At 43.5% G+C, this 16,260-nt stretch overlaps 1 protein-coding gene across 2 annotated transcripts in view; it reads right to left on the bottom strand.

Moving 5' to 3' along the window:
• The window catches only part of LARGE1 (LARGE xylosyl- and glucuronyltransferase 1), a 602,335-nt gene that overhangs the window by 470,227 nt on the left and 115,848 nt on the right, over nucleotides 1–16,260 (bottom strand). The gene's annotated exons all lie outside the window — the stretch shown is intronic.

The raw sequence follows: 16,260 nt of genomic DNA, 5'->3' as shown, positions 1-16,260 counted from the left end.
TTAAGCTGTTTTTCAAAGAAAATGATTCTGTCTGCCAGATGAGATCCCAATTTCCTATGTTCATTAGCAGCTGATGAACAGAAAGGGTCACCCTGATGATTTAGTAATTTGGCCCTGACTCTTGTTAAAGACACTTAAAAAAAAAAAAAAAAAGTCCAAGCTGTAAGGAGAGAAAGGAAATGCTGCTGCTGCTAGGTCGCTTCAGTCATGTCCGACTCTGCGAGACCCCATAGACGGCAGCCCACCAGGCTCCTCTGTTCCTGGGATTCTCCAGGCAAGAACACTGGACTGCGTTGCCATTTTCTTCTCCAATGCACGCATGCATGCTAAGTCACTTCAGTCGTGTCCGAATCTGTGCGACCCTATGGACAGCAGCTCAACAGGCTCCTCTGTCCATGGGATTCTCTGGGCAAGAATACTGGAGTGGGTTGCCATTTCCTTCTCCAAAGGAAATGCTGTTTGATCCAATTTGTGCACTATTTTTGTGCAAACAAGAGTAGATATTAACAGGCATGAGATATTAAGTCTCCACATCCAGGGCATGATGGTGAAGAAACACAGGAAAGGAGAAAGACAGAGAATGTTTAAAATGCCCCGAGTTGGGAGCCACAGTCAGCTCAATTCAGTTCAGTCGCTCAGTCATGTCCGACTCTTTGCAACCCCATGGATTGCAGCACACCAGGCCTCCCTGTCCATCACCAACTCCCGGAATCACTCAAACTCATGTCCACTGAGTTGGTGATGCCATCCAACCATCTCATCCTCTGTCGTCCCCTTCTCTTCTTGCCTTCAATCTTTGCCAGCATCAGGGTCTTTTCAAATAAGTCAGCTCTTCACATCAGGTGGCCAAAGTATTGGAGTTTCAGCTTCAGCATCAGCCCTTCCAATGAATATTCAGGACTGATTTCCTTTAGGATGGACTGGTTGGATCTCCTTGCTGTCCAAGGGACTCTCAAGAGTCTTCTCCAACACCACAGTTCAAAAGCATCAATTCTTCAGCACTCAGGCCACAGGCAGCTCTAAACTGCCTGGAAGCCAACTCTGACTGCCTCCTATTTTAAATCCTGTGAGTAGCAAAGACATGCTTTCAAATTATAAAACTCAGGATCATGAGAAAGTGAGGAATTCCTTAAGAAACTTGTAGAAAAATTGAAAGCATTTCCCCTGAAATTAGGAACAAGACAAGGGTGCCCACTCTCACCACTACTATTCAACATAGTGTTGGAAGTTTTGGCCACAGCAATCAGAGCAGAAAAAGAAGTAAAAGGAATCCAGATAGGAAAAGAAGAAGTGAAACTCTCACTGTTTGCAGATGACATGATCCTCTACATAGAAAACCCTAAAGACTCTACCAGAAAATTACTAGAGCTAATCAATGAATATAGTAAAGTTGCAGGATATAAAATTAACACACAGAAATCCCTTGCATTCCTATATACTAACAATGAAAAAACAGAAAGAGAAATTAAGGAAACAATACCATTCACCATTGCAACAAAAAGAATAAAATACTTAGGAGTATATCTACCTAAAGAAACAAAAGACCTATAGACCTATAGGTCTATAGACCTATAGAAAACTATAAAACACTGATGAAAGAAATCAAAGAGGACACAAACAGATGGAGAAACATACCGTGTTCATGGATTGGAAGAATCAATATTGTCAAAATGGCTATTCTACCCAAAGCAATCTATAGATTCATTGCAATCCCTATCAAGTTACCAACGGTATTTTTCACAGAACTAGACCAAAGAATTTCACAATTTGTATGGAAATACAAAAAAACTCGAACAGCCAAAGTAATCTTGAGAAAGAAGAATGGAACTGGAGGAATCAACCTGCCTGACTTCAGACTCTACTACAAAGCCACAGTCATCAAGACAGTATGGTACTGGCACAAAGACAGAAATATAGATCAATGGAACAGAATAGAAAGCCCAGAGATAAATCCACGAACCTATGGACACCTTATCTTTGACAAAGGAGGCAAGGATATACAATGGAAAAAAGACAACCTCTTTAACAAGTGGTGCTGGGAAAACTGGTCAACCACTTGTAAAAGAATGAAACTAGAACACTTTCTAACACCATACACAAAAATAAACTCAAAATGGATTAAAGATCTAAATGTAAGACCAGAAACTATAAAACTCCTAGAGGAGAACATAGGCAAAACACTCTCCGACATAAATCACAGCAAGATCCTCTATGACCCACCTCCCAGAATACTGGAAATAAAAGCAAAACTAAACAAATGGGACCTAATGAAACTTAAAAGCTTTTGCACTACAAAGGAAACTATAAGTAAGGTGAAAAGACAGCCCTCAGATTGGGAGAAAATAATAGCAAATGAAGAAACAGACAAAGGATTAATCTCAAAAATATACAAGCAACTCCTGCAGCTCAATTCCAGAAAAATAAATGACCCAATCAAAAAATGGGCCAAAGAACTAAACAGACATTTCTCCAAAGAAGACATACAGATGGCTAACAAACACATGAAAAGATGCTCAACATCAGTCATTATCAGAGAAATGCAAATCAAAACCACAATGAGGTACCATTACATGCCAGTCAGGATGGCTGCTATCCAAAAGTCTACAAGCAATAAATGCTGGAGAGGGTGTGGAGAAAAGGGAACCCTCTTACACTGTTGGTGGGAATGCAAACTAGTACAACCGCTATGGAAAACAGTGTGGAGATTTCTTAAAAAAACTGGAAATAGAACTGCCATATGACCCAGCAATCCCACTTCTGGGCATACACACTCAGGAAACCAGATCTGAAAGAGACACGTGCACCCCAATGTTCATCACGGCACTGTTTATAATAACCAGGACATGGAAGCAACCTAGATGCCCATCAGCAGATGAATGGATAAGAAAGCTGTGATACATATACACCATGGAATATTACTCAGCCGTTAAAAAGAATTCATTTGAATCAGTCCTAATGAGATGGATGAAACTGGAGCCCCTTATACAGAGTGAAGTAAGCCAGAAAGATAAACAACATTACAGCATACTAACACATATATATGGAATTTAGAAAGATGGTAACGATAACCCTATATGCAAAACAGAAAAAGAGACACAGAAATACAGAACAGACTTTTGAACTCTGTGGGAGAAGGTGAGGGTAGGATGTTTTGAAAGAACAGCATGTATATTACCTATGGTGAAACAGATCACCAGCCCAGGTGGGATGCATGAGACAAGTGCTCGGGCCTGGTGCACTGGGAAGACCCAGAGGAATCGGGTGGAGAGGGAGGTGGGAGGGGGGATCGGGATGGGGAATACGTGTAAATCTATGGCTGATTCATATCAATGTATGACAAAACCCACTGAAATGTTGTGAAGTAATTAGCCTCCAACTAATAAAAAAAAAAATAAAAAAATAAAAAAAAAATAAAAGTGAAGTATAATTAAAAATAAAAAAAGAAACTTGTAGTCTAGGGCATAAGTAGGGCACACTGCTCAGATGCTGGGAAGATGGAAAGATGGCTTTCCAAGTTCTAATAAGGCCCTTGATAGAGGAAAACTGATGTTTTAATATGACATGCATGTTGTAATGCAAAGGAACACCAAGGTTCTTATACAAGTCTATTAATCAGAATAAGCTGAAACTCCAATACTTTGGCCACCTGATGCGAAGAACTAACTCATTTGAAAAGACCCTGATGCTGGGAAAGACTGAAGGCAAGAGGTGAAGGGGACAACAGAGGATGAGATGGTTGGATGGCATCACCGACTCAATGGACATGAGGTTGAGTAAATTCCGGGAGTTAATGATGGACAGGGAGGCCTGGTGTACTGCAGTTCATGGGGTCGCAAAGAGTTGGACATGACTGAGCGACTGAACTGAACTGAACTGGGAAAGACTGAAGGCAGGAGGAGAAGGGGATAACAGAGGATGAGATAGTTGGAGGGCATCACCAACTCAACAGACATGAGTTTGAGCAAGCTCCAGGACTGAGTGAATTGAACTGACTGAATCAGAGTAATAAAGCATCCCCAATATCTGTCTCCCAATTGTGCCATCATGAGCTGGCAAAGTAAGAGTCAATGTTGCTACTCCATAGCCCAGGGGCACTTCTCCTTTGAGGAATCAGTTTCATTCAAAGGTTCCTATAGTCAAAGCCATGGTTTTTCTAGTAGTCATGTATGGATGTTAGAGTGCTGAGTGCTGAAGAATTGACACTTTTGAATTGTGGTGCAGGAGAAGACTCTTGAGAGTCCCTCGGACAGCAAGGAGATCAAACCAGTCAATCCTAAAGGAAATCAACCCTGAATATTCATTGGAAGGACTAATGCTGAGGCTGAAGCTCCAGTACTTTGGCCACCTGATGTGAAGAGCTGACTCACTGGAAAAGACCCTAATGATGGGAAAGACTGAAGGCAAAAGGAGAAGGGGTTGACAGAGGATGTATGGTATCACTGACTCAAGTGACATGAACTTGAGCAAACTCTCAGAGATAGTGAAGGACAGGGAAGGCTGGCATGCTGCAGTGCACAAGTCACAGTTATGTCCCTTGGAATTCCATTTCAGACTCTCCAGAGCTGGCAGAGGTTGCCTAGGAAAAGATGAATTATTTTTTTCCCAGAAGTTGGGAAATGGTATGAAACATCCTGACCTTATATAAAGCCACCATGGAGGGAGGTCAGAAGCACAATTCTCTCCCTACTCCCCAGACAGTTCTCTGTCCACTCTCTCCAGAGGGGCTCTGAGCATCTTTACCTTCCAAATCCTTTTCTCCTTTATCCCCTTAGTATCCCCCACAAGTCTCATTTCTTGCTTGCTCAGGGAATACCACTCCTTCCTAGCATGTACCATCATTACAAAATACTTACTTGCAAGGTTATTTTATTTCTTTATTTTCTTCCCCTGTAGAGCATAAGCTCCCTCAGGGATTCTTTCTAAGTAAAATAAATAAAAGTAAAATGGCTCACATTATTTTTCACCCAATTTTAAACAGGAACAACAGAAAATTTCTGAAGATCTTTGAAACACCCTGACTTACAGGTTAATCCAAACTTTTGAAAAATTGCTGGAGAGTAAAGTTTCACAGCCTGAGGACCAGGAGGCAGGCTGGTGACTTTAATCCAAGAGGTGATGCTTTCATCCTTAGCAGGAAGTGAAAGCAGGTGGGAACTGACAAGGACATTTCCCCCATGATCTTCTTAAAAATAAATCTTCATGGTAAAGTCTCAATATTCTTCATTAAAGGAGAAATGTCTTTTAATTTCCACAATTTCAGACTTCTATATCTTACACCAAATATAAGGGGGCAACAGAGGATGAGCTGGTTGTATGGCATCACTGACTCAATGGACATGAGTTTGAGCAAACTCTGGGAGACAGTGAAGGAAAGGGAAGCTTGGCGTGCTACAGTTCATGGGGTTGCAAACAGTTAGACATGACTTATCGACTGAACAACAACAACAAATAAAATACATTTCAAAACCAATAAAATAAATCTATATGACCATTCTTTTGAAATATGCTTCTTCCCAGTTATCTGCCAGGCCAACTCCTAATTGCCCTTCCAGACCCCACTTCAACCATCACCTCCTCCATGAAGTCTTCCCCATCAGACTGAGCTCAGCTCCATCAGAGTGAGAAATCACTCATTCAACTCCATTTTAAAAATCTTCCTATTTCGCTTTAAAAGGACTCAGTGAGAAGGTTTCTTCCTCCCTTTTCAACCCTCAATATGGCACTAGCATATCCTTACAGCCTCCAACACTTGACAAGGGGAATTGAGAATTCTCACCGTGCAGCGTCTGGCTAACAATGGCACCTGGGCAGACTTGAACACAGGATGGTTCCTTCGGTTATCTGCTGCTTATGGAGATATTTAGTCTTATCACCATAAAAGCCTTCACATAAATAATAAGGTCTTAGAAGATGTGACCAAACACTGAACAGGAAAATGGTAATGACAGAGTTGACAAACCCCTGCGCCTGCTCCTGCTTAGCTGCCTCAGTTGTCTCTGACCAACTTCTTGTGACCCCATGGACTATAGCCCACCACGTTCCTCTGTCCATGGGATTATCCCAGCAAGACTACTGGAATGGGTTGCTATGCCCTCCTCCAGGGGATCTTCCCCACCCAGGGATCGAACCCACATCTCCTGCATCCTCCTGCACTGCAGGTGGATTCCATACTGCTGAGCCGCCTGGGACAAAGCCCTGCCCCACCGTAAACTCCACGGGGCCAGGGACAGAGTGTCCAGCTGGTTCTCAGCTGTGTCTGTGCACTCGGCATAGTACCTGGGATGAACTAGCCACTCAGTAACTATTTGTGGAGGGAACTGAAACTCAGGGATACAGCTGAACCATGAAACGACACAGCTGGAATTTCAACCACATCTTCTTACGCTAAGACTCTTCTTGCTCTAAGAACCAAACGTTTTCAACTTCGGAACTCTATACCAAACTGCTTCAAAAGCCAATAAATATTTGTTATTTATGAAACTAAGATAGTCCTTTTCCTTGAGGTATTTGTAACCCCAAAGAAATACTTAGAATTCATACCACCCAGTAATCTCCATCTATTCTTTTGTTTTCAAAGATATGATGAAAAGCCAACTGTCCGTCCATGGAAGTTGACCCAAGTTTAGGTCTATCCTGAAAAACTCCACACCCAGAGGATCTACAAGTCTCACATGCCACCTTCCTAAACTCAGCAAGATATAAGAATTGACAGGTGTTTCCAAAAGCTGACTTGAATTTTTTCCATAATAACTATCCAGAATATTTATTTAGATGACTTCTGGAATTTCAATCCTTATTTTTTTTTTTTTTTTTTCTTTTTTGCTTTAAATGCCCACAGGCACACGTCCTTTCAAGGTGAATTTCAGGTAAAGATTCTACCAGAAACAGCTGCCGTAACTTTTCTTTTGAGAGTAACTTTTCTCTTAAGACTGCCTTGGATGGTAAGGAGATCCAACCAGTCCATCCTAAAGGAAATCAGTCCTGGGTGTTCATTGGAAGGACTGATGTTGAAGCTGAAACTCTAACACTTTGGCCACCTGATGCAAAGAACTGACTCATTTGAAAAGATCCTGATGCTGGGAAAGATTGAGGGCAGGAGGAGAAGGGGATGACAGAGGATGAGATGGTTGGATGGCATCACTGACTCAATGGACATGGGTTTGGGTGGACTCTGGGAGTTGGTGATGGACAGAGAGGCCTGGAGTGCTGCGGTTCATGGGGTCACAAAGAGTTGGGCACGACTGAGCAACTGAACTGAACTTTTCTTTCCATACGCCATAAACAAAATTTTCTTAAAAGAACATAAAGAGCTCTGCTTCATAACTTGTATTACCTATAAAGATGAGGCTTGAAATGAAGAAAGAATCCACTTTCCTAGAAGTAAATGAGAAAAGCCCATGAGTGATGAGATAAATCATTCAATTAAAAAGTCTATGAGCTCCATACTGAAAAAGCTGTAACCACTTTCAAATTTTTACTAATTTAATTGAGACATGGTGAGGATGGTCTGACAGCAGCACTGAAAAAAGACGAACAATAAAAAGCCATCACAAGAACTACAAAAGCAGGCTAGTTTGGGGCCATTGACTGTCGGGGCAAATGGTTCTTCACACCTGGGTAATTCCCCTGGATTATAGTACAGTACAAAGGCGAAATGAGTCACAAGAAGATTTTTAAAAGATTCAGACTTGCCTGTTTGAGAAGGGAGAAAAATACAAGTTAAGAACATCTTCCAGGATGGCATTATGCATTTTGGGGTTTGTTTTGGGAAATTTTGCTGCCAAAAAACGGCAAACTGTTCTTTCATCTGGAAATTCAAGTGTATGGAATATTTTATTACTAATAATGCCTTATCATTAGGCTTTGGGGCATTTCATAGATAAATTTCCATAGGAATAATACTGCTCAGTTGCATTGTTAATAATGTTATTGATGATTAATATTATGCTACATTATTATTTATTAATATATGAATAATATTATCAGCAGAATGTTATATTCGGTATAGTAATATAGTGGATCATTATATAGAAATCCTTATGGACTTCCCTATGGAAGCTAAGCCAAAGGTTTACTGCTACCATGGGGTTGGCCAAAAAGTTTGTTCGGGTTTTTCCATCCCATGTTATAGAAAATGTCTGTGTTTCCTATGGAGGGACCGTTTGTAGAAGCTTGCGTTTTTGGTGTGTGTACTTTTTTATAGCTGTGATTAGAGTAGACCTGATTTGGAATGCTGTGTCAGTTCAGGTGTATAGTACAGTGCTTCAGGTTGTGGACAAACCCAAACAAGCTTTTTGGCCAACCAAGTATCAATACAAGCACCAGTATCACTACTATAGGACCGCTAGCACCACCCTCACTAATAATGACCACCGCTGTCTTTCCAGTAAAATACTGTAACTCTTCTTCTGTCTAAGGGGAAAGGAGACCAGCATACGTCTTATTTGTTAAACGCCTGCTCCGTGCACAGATAGGCCCTGGATCACATCATCTCACCCAATCCTCAACAACAGCCCTAAGGAGTAAAGGAGACTCTCATCATCTGTCCCCTCTTCTGTCTGCAGAGGGCGAGTGGACATCGAGGCGCCTGCCCCCAGCACAGGGCCAGTGTCCGTGCTCAGACAGACGGAGTTCAAGGCGAGCGTGACCTTCGCTCTGTGACAGGACACACTCGGGCTGCAGACCGGCTGGGATGCAACAGATCAGGAGGGGAAGAATGTGACCAGGAAAACCTGTCATTGGGGAGCCTCACGAAGAGGGCAGGGTGCAGGGTACTGGCAAGGAATGAGAAGCATCGTTTACACCCTAGGGGTGGCACTACAAACGAGATTCGCCATCCTGTCTTCAAAAATGAAACGCAGAACACACACACCAAGAAACAGAGTAACAGATGTAGAAAATAAACTTACAGTTACCAGGATACGTGGGGGAAGATAAATTGGTAGACTGGGATCAATACATACAACTAGTATATTAAAAAAAAAAAAAACTGATGTGAAGAGCCAACTCCTCATTGCAAAAGACCCTGATGCTGGGAAAGATTGAGGGCAGGAGAAGAGGGCAACAGAGGAAGAGATGGCTGGATGATGTCATCAACTCAATGGACATGAGTTTGAGCAAACTCTGGGAGATAGTAGAGGACGGGGAAGATTGGTGTGCCGCAGTCCAAGGGGTTGCAAAGAGTCGGACACAATGGAGCACCTGAACAACAAAAATAAGGACCCACTGTACAGCACAGGGAACTCTATCAGTCTGTGATGACTTCTATGGGAACAGAATCCAAATCACAGTGGGTACGTGTTTACGTATAACTGAATCAACTGTACTGTACACAAATAGCACAACACTGCAAATCAACTCTCCTCCAATAAAAACTATAAAAAGTACACACCCCCAAAACACAGGCTTTCAGACTGTCCCTCCCTAGGAAGCACAGGCATTGCAAGCCCCTGCCCCACTGTTCACACCAGTCTCCCTCACTCTCTTTGCTACCCAACATGACTGGCTCCCAGGGGAACACAGACTCCCATTCCCTAGGGGCCCAAGAGTTTTCCCCAAACACCACCCCTGAAAAAAACAAAGAAAGGAAAAGGTAGGCAGGGGCGACACAGGTGAGAGGCAGAAGGAACCATAGTACTGACCATCGAGTACTATTTTATTCAAGATCCAGGAATGATTTTTCACAAAAACAGCAAAGACTCCCCACGTGTATTCAGAGAAGGGAGGTCCATGACTGGCTGGGCCATCACACACCATGCCTTCCTGATTTCAGAGACACCCACTGCACTCCCAAGGCGTCTCTAAGACAGGTTTTCCATGGGGCATCATCACTCACATTAGTGATCTGAAAAAGACTTGGAAACATGTCCCAGAAGTTTGAAATTTCACTCTCTCACCATTCTGGATTGCTCCAGGACTGCCAATTTCCAAAACTGCAACAGCTGGGGGAGAAAGTAAACAGCCAACCGCCCCGTATCTGGTAGGGGACACTGGCCTTCTCCAGTTTTAAAGGAGGATGAACACCAGAGATCTCAGCTCCTGCCTGGCATCTCCAAAACTGAGCAGAAAGGACCCTCCCAACCAGGGAACAGCTGCTCCCAACAGCGCCCCCATCTTTATTTGAATTAGGACTTTGGTTTCATTTCATTACAATTCCACTGTAGGAAATGAAAGCCTCCACTACCCAGTCCCCACCTGCAAACCTGAAACCCAGCACCGGCTGTGAGTGAGGAAAGAAGAATTCCCCTTCTCTCAGGAGCAAGGCTTTCCTTCCAGAATATGAATGTAGCAGTAGTAGTGTTAGTCAGTTGTGTCCAACTCTTTGCGACCCCACAGTCTGCAGTCCACCAGGCTCCTCTGTCCATGGGCTTCTTCAGGCAAGAATACTGGAGTAGGTTGCCGTTTCCTTCTCCAGGGGATCTTCCCAACCCAGGGATCGAACCTGGATCTCCTACGCTGCAGGCAGATTCTCTACCATCTGAGCTACAAAGATATGGACAGCAGTTGTCAATTTCCGAGTCCCTCCTGCCACCCCACAAGAACTCAGGAAAACTTCTTCCTACAAAGAACTTTCCCTAGCTCCTCTCCTAACCCACCCAGCAGGTTTGCTTTCCTTCCTCCTCCAGGCAGGCTTCTGCTTATTTAAATAAGGCCAGCCCCCTCTTTTCCTAAAAAATCTGTCTTTTTATTGCCTGTTATTATCACAAAAAAAGGTGAAGGAATTTCTGGCTTTCATGCAAATAGATCTGAAAATAAAGAAAAACTAACAAAAACAGAACAGACAGAGGTAGCTTTTCTTTTGTTTTCTTTTGTTTTGGGTTTGTTCTTTTTTTTTTTTTTGCAAAAGAATGTGTTTAATTTCCAAGTTTTCTGTAGGGGCTCTCTCTCCTCCAACTGCAAGGAAAATAAAGAATAACCTGGGTGTGGATACTGTAAGGCCGAAAGCATGAAGATAAGTCTATGCTTGATGAGATGCTCACCCTCCTAAACTCCCAAATCCACAATCTTCCCAAGACCTGCATTCAAGTCCGTGAAGTATGTGGTTGGACCCCATGCATCTGTGTGTATAATTTGTGAATAATTTGCAAATGCTGAAGGACACTCTGTCTTTTCCTAGACAGTGAACCACAAAAGATGGTGTCTGGTGGGAAGGAAGTAAGGAGGAAGGGAAAGGAGGGAGAAAGAGGGGGAGAGGGGCCGAAGACGTGGCATCTCAGGCACCAGTAGTCCCAGGGGGCCTTGGAGACGCGGGCTAGAGCATGGGGCATCTGTCCACAGACCTAACTTTTCCAGCCAATACTGCTCTCAGCAGAAGCACGGAGGCAGCAGATCTCACAGGAACCAGTGGCTATGACAGCTGATCCTCTTGGCTCTTCGGGCAGATATTTCAACCCAACTTGCCCTCCCACTGCTATGTAGCCATGAGCAACTCACACAAGTTCTCTAAACTCAAGTGTCCTCATCTGTGCAGCAGCCAGACTCAATCACCCAAAGTGAGACCAGCTCCAGAGAGAAAAGGAGCTCCATTCACAGAAACCAAATACCAGAAGGTGGTGGACACATGATGATGTAAGGAGCGGCTTCCTCATCTCTAGCATGGACTAGGGCTCAGTGAGTGGTCTTCCTAGTCCCTAGCACAGAACAGGACTCAGTGAGTGGTCTTCCTCATCTCTAGCATGGACTAGGGCTCAGTGAGTGGTCTTCCTAGTCCCTAGCACAGAACAGGACTCAGTGAGTGGTCTTCCTCATCTCTAGCATGGACTAGGGCTCAGTGAGTGGTCTTCCTAGTCCCTAGCACAGAACAGGACTCAGTGAGTGGTCTTCCTCATCTCTAGCATGGACTAGGACTCAGGGAGTGGTCATCATTGCTTGGGTCCTGTTTGAAGAGAACTGATCTCTAAAGAGATTCTGGTTCCATTTTTATCAACTGTGTTACCCAGTAGAAATGACTGAATCTCTCAGCCTCACATATCTTCATCTAAAAAGTGGGATAACACAATAGTAGCAACCTGTAAGACTACTGAAAGCTCAGCGTGGAATAAAGTAAGTAAAGCAATGAGCAGAATGCCTGGTGTACAGTATGTATTTGGTGAGCTCTTAGCAATAATAATCACTGCTACTTACTTATATTTCTGTTTACATAGATGTTACCAATTTGATTCTGGCAGATTAGTGGACATATGTATATGGAGGTATACAAATATGTGTGTGTGTGTGTTCGTGTGTGTTGTAAACACAGTAGACATAATGATTAAGAGTGTAGGCTCTGGAGGCACACTGCCTAGGTTCAAATCCTGCCTCTGCCATCTATGGAGTGTGTGAGTTTCTGCAATCCAACTGGCATCCCTGGACCTGTTTCCTCATCTGTAAAATGTGATAAAAAAAAATTATACCTATCTCATAGGGACTTTGTGATGTTTAAGTATATATATACATGAAAATAACAAAATCCTTCTTGTGGAAGACCTGGGGGAAATAGAGAGAGACAGAGACACGAAGGAAAAGAGGACATTTCTACTTTAAAAGTGACATAAGACTTGGGCTCTTCTAAGAGCATTTCGAAAGGTGCTCATTAAAGTGAGACCCTACAAAAAACATGAGAAACAGATGGGTTATATACAATGGAATACTGCTCAGCCACAGAAAAGAATGAAATTTTGCCATATGCAGCTACATGGATAGACCTGGGGTTTTCCAGGTGGCACTGTGATAAAGAATCTACCTGCAAATGCAGGAGACATGGGTTCGATCCCCAGGTCAGGAAGACCCCCTGGAGAAGAAAATGGCAACCCAATGCAGTCTTCTTGCCTGGAAAATTCCATGGTCAGAGGAGCCTGGTAGCTAAGCTACAGTCCATGGAGTCACAAAGAGTCAGACACAACTTAGTGACCGGGCACGGGGGTAAGCACAGGAGGATGGACTTGGAGGGCATTATGCTAAGTGAGACAAGTCAGACAGAGAAGAAGGATAAATCCTATATGATACTGCTGATATGTGGCATCTAAACGATACAACAGACTAGCGACTATATCAAAGAAGCAGCAGACTCACAAATATGGAGAACAGACTAGCAGTTGCCAGTGGCAGGGAGGGGGCAACATAGGGGTGGGGAGTGAGCGGTCCAAACTCTTGGGTGTACAATAGACTCAAGGATGTATTGCACAACTGGGGGAATACAGCCAATACTGCGTAACAGTTGTAAATGGAAGTAACCTTTAGAAATTGCAGACAAAATAAAAAATAAATTTAAAGAATACATTTTTTAGAAAAAGAAACAGATGGAGTGGGTGGGTGTATGAGTGGGTGGCTGGATTTCAAGTAAATGTGGAAGTAGGTGGATGAAATGGGAGGGAAGGACATCCCACCCATCCCGGCCATCCACCTTCCCCGCTGTGCCTTCCGTTTCTCAGCTACCATCACCTTCTAGGAAGGAGCCCTCATAGCCCCATCTTACCTGGTGAAGGTAACCTGAGGCCTCTGAAACTTGCCATCTGCCCACTTTAGCTCCCAGGCATTTGTTCCTCTCTCCCCTTTGGGTTTGAAGGCGAGTTCATCACCTCAGGTCTTCTGGTTGGTTGCATTCAGTGTAATTAAAGCCCCCATGCCAGTGATTGATTCAGGGTCTGCATGGGTCTGAGTTGCTCTGATGATTGTAGAACCCACAGTGGTTGAGGGAAAAGAACACAGCCTGGAAACATGCCTGAGACACAGTCTGCGCCCTGGTCAATCTTGCCTGAAGACCAGCCGGTCAGTCAGTGGTTTATCTTGTTTTACTGTTATTATTTTTTATTCTGCAACGCTGGGTCTTCATGGTGGCCCATGGGCTTCTCTAGTTGCAGCATGTGGGCTCATTAGTTGCAGCATGTGGGATCTTACTTCCCTAAGCAGGGATCAAACCCCGGGCCCCCTGCATTGGGAGCATAGAGTCTTAACCACTGAACCACCAAGGAAGTCTCTCAATATCTTTTTTTCCTCTTAACAGACTCCTCTGCCAAAGCAGCCTTTTAAATTTTGATTAAGCCCAATGTATCCTTTTGGTTTATGAGTTGTGACTTGTGTGTGCCCCTCCCTCTCTTTTTTAACTCAAGATTAGTAAAGACACGAGTCAATCCTTAACCCTCCCATGACTCAGCTTCCTAACATGTAAAATGGGGAGAGTAATTATAGCACCTACTTAATGAGTTATTTTAAGAATTCAGAGCTGAAGTATATAAAGCACTTACACAGTACCCAACACACAGTGCTTGCTGTTGTTATTTTATTATTAGAAAATGTGTAATACCTTCTTTTGCTTGACCACCTTGGGAAAATCCTGACAGCAAATGCTGGATAATTAACTATGAAAAAAATGCGGGTGAACAAACATCTGTGCAATGGAAAGATCTGGTGGAGGCAGAGATGACTAAAGAATACTCTGAATACAGAAATCGGGCCAAGTTTCTCAAACAAAAGGTAAATCAGAAACAAAAAGAATTGTGACCCAAGGCAAAGCCAAAAATGAAATCTATAATTTGGCTTCTTCAGCTCACAACTGCTGACTCCCTAACCGCCATTCCCACTTCAAAGGGCTCGGCATTGCAAAGGAGGCACAAGAAAGGGGGCTTTCGACCCATGAGCATTTAGAGAAAAGTTCTTAGGCCCTGTTGAATGTTCTGAACCACTCAGCTGGAGCGTGTCCTTTGATTCCCACTGGCAGGTGAGGAAGGGTAATCTCCATTTGCCTTAGGACACAGCTGTGTCCTTAGCTGTGTACTAATGGGTGGCTCTGTGCCAGCTTAATGCCAAAGGAAAAGAGCATTTTAAATTAACCTTTGGAAACTCCCGCAAGAGGAGGCTGTTTTCCTTTTACTTTGTTTAAATGACCATGAAGGTGGGGACACAGAACAGCCCCAGCATCGGCGCCCTTGTTTGGATAATCTCCCAGGACACGTGGTAGGATGCCTGTTACTTTCCACCTGGAAGTATTTGTTTCCATAACTCCCTACCCCAGGCCATACACAGGAGGGCAGGGACCCCAGTCAACTCATTTGTGTGCCTCAGTGCCCAGGACATAATCAATGCTCAGCAATGGAACAAGTTGCCCGGCAACACTGGATGGCTGGGTGAACAGGTAAATGGATGACTGGGTAGACAGACAAGTGGATGGATAGGAAGATGGGTAGATGGATGGACAGACTGATGAAAACTGAAAGAAGAGAAAGGGGCTCCAGGGAAAAGCAAAGTATTCTTTTTTTTTTTTCCATTTATTTTTATTAGTTGGAGGCTAATTACTTTAGAATATTGTAGTGGTTTTTGCCATACATTGACATGAATCAGCCATGGATTTACATGTAATCCCCATCCCGATCCCCCCTCCCCAAAGTATTCTTTCTCCAAATCATCCAGCTCTACTAATGCCTTACAGCCATTTCTGTATCTCCCTCGAGACAAGAATCATACACCTCTCTTCAATAAAAGCTACCGTTACATCATAGAAGTGGCAGAGAACTTCATTTCCCCAAAGTTCAGGGAATTCTGCTTTTACAGAACTAACATTTTCTCTCTCAAATTGAGACTGTATTTGTCTACATCTATCATTTCTATAGCTTACACGGTGCACCATATGTGGAAATGCCTTGAGAACAAGTCACCCATGGAAGCATGTGAGGGTGTGAGTCAGTTTCTAAAGTTAAACTCATCTGGAGAGCTGCCCATTTTATGATGTGTTATGCATAGAGTGAGAACCCAGGAGATGCTAATGGCATTAAGTGGTCTATAAGGTAATATGACTGATGGTTTAATAAGGCAAACAAAAAGAAAAGGGGGTGGGGGTGTCAGAGCCCTCAGGTTCCATGACTCTCCAGCAGGACTCACAGGACCCAGCACAAACTCACACATACTCATGACTATGACTTCTTACAGCCAAAGGACACCAAGTGGAATCAGCAAAGGGTAAAGGCAAGTGGGGTTAAATCTGAGGATTTAACCAGGCATAAGCTTTGAGGGTCCTCTCCCTGTGGAGTCACCCAGGATGCATCACCCAGCAATGAGCTGCGACAACACATAGGACGTGGTCCACAGAGGAAACTCCTTGGAGATCCAGTGTTTCCACTGGGGACTCTCAGGTAAGCATCGTTTGCCTAACATGTACTAAAAGCCTGGACACGCAGAAGGAAAGAAGTGTTCAGCATGAACGATACTGATGTCTATACACATGGTGTCAGGAGTGACAGGAAGTCACTCTTCTGAGCTTTAGGAAAGGTGGTGGGAAAGTGATCCCTT

This window comes from Dama dama, chromosome 22, assembly GCF_033118175.1.
Source record: "Dama dama isolate Ldn47 chromosome 22, ASM3311817v1, whole genome shotgun sequence".
Lineage (NCBI taxonomy): Eukaryota > Metazoa > Chordata > Mammalia > Artiodactyla > Cervidae > Dama > Dama dama.
Note: the sequence above shows the minus strand (reverse complement) of the source record. Positions and strands in the feature narration are given on the sequence as shown.